This window comes from Lupinus angustifolius, chromosome LG02 (assembly GCF_001865875.1).
Source record: "Lupinus angustifolius cultivar Tanjil chromosome LG02, LupAngTanjil_v1.0, whole genome shotgun sequence".
Classification (NCBI taxonomy): Eukaryota; Viridiplantae; Streptophyta; class Magnoliopsida; order Fabales; family Fabaceae; genus Lupinus; species Lupinus angustifolius.
In genome coordinates this window covers 7387196-7387540 of record NC_032010.1, presented here as the reverse complement: position 1 = coordinate 7387540, position 345 = coordinate 7387196, and positions in this window count along the sequence as shown.

The following is a 345-nucleotide window of genomic DNA, read 5'->3' as shown; positions in this document are numbered from 1 at the left end:
GTTTATGTTTCTTGTTAAGTGTTTATGTGCATATCAAATCAAATAAAAAACAACCAAAATATGTTCACTCATTATTTGTGCATTGACATGTTCATATGATCCATTCTATTAGGCAATTTCTTGTGGTTCTACATAACCCTATACTATCCTATAACTCAATCTTGAAAGATGTGTAAATTGTAAAATAGTAAAGTGTTATCAATAAATTTATTTGTTGAAACACCTTTTAATATACAAAAGTGATGAAACTAACTTACTAACTTTTATTTATTGTTATTTACATTCCGCAATTTATTTATTCTTTAATACCAACCTTCCTTAAGGAAGAAGTTTGGTTTGTTAATA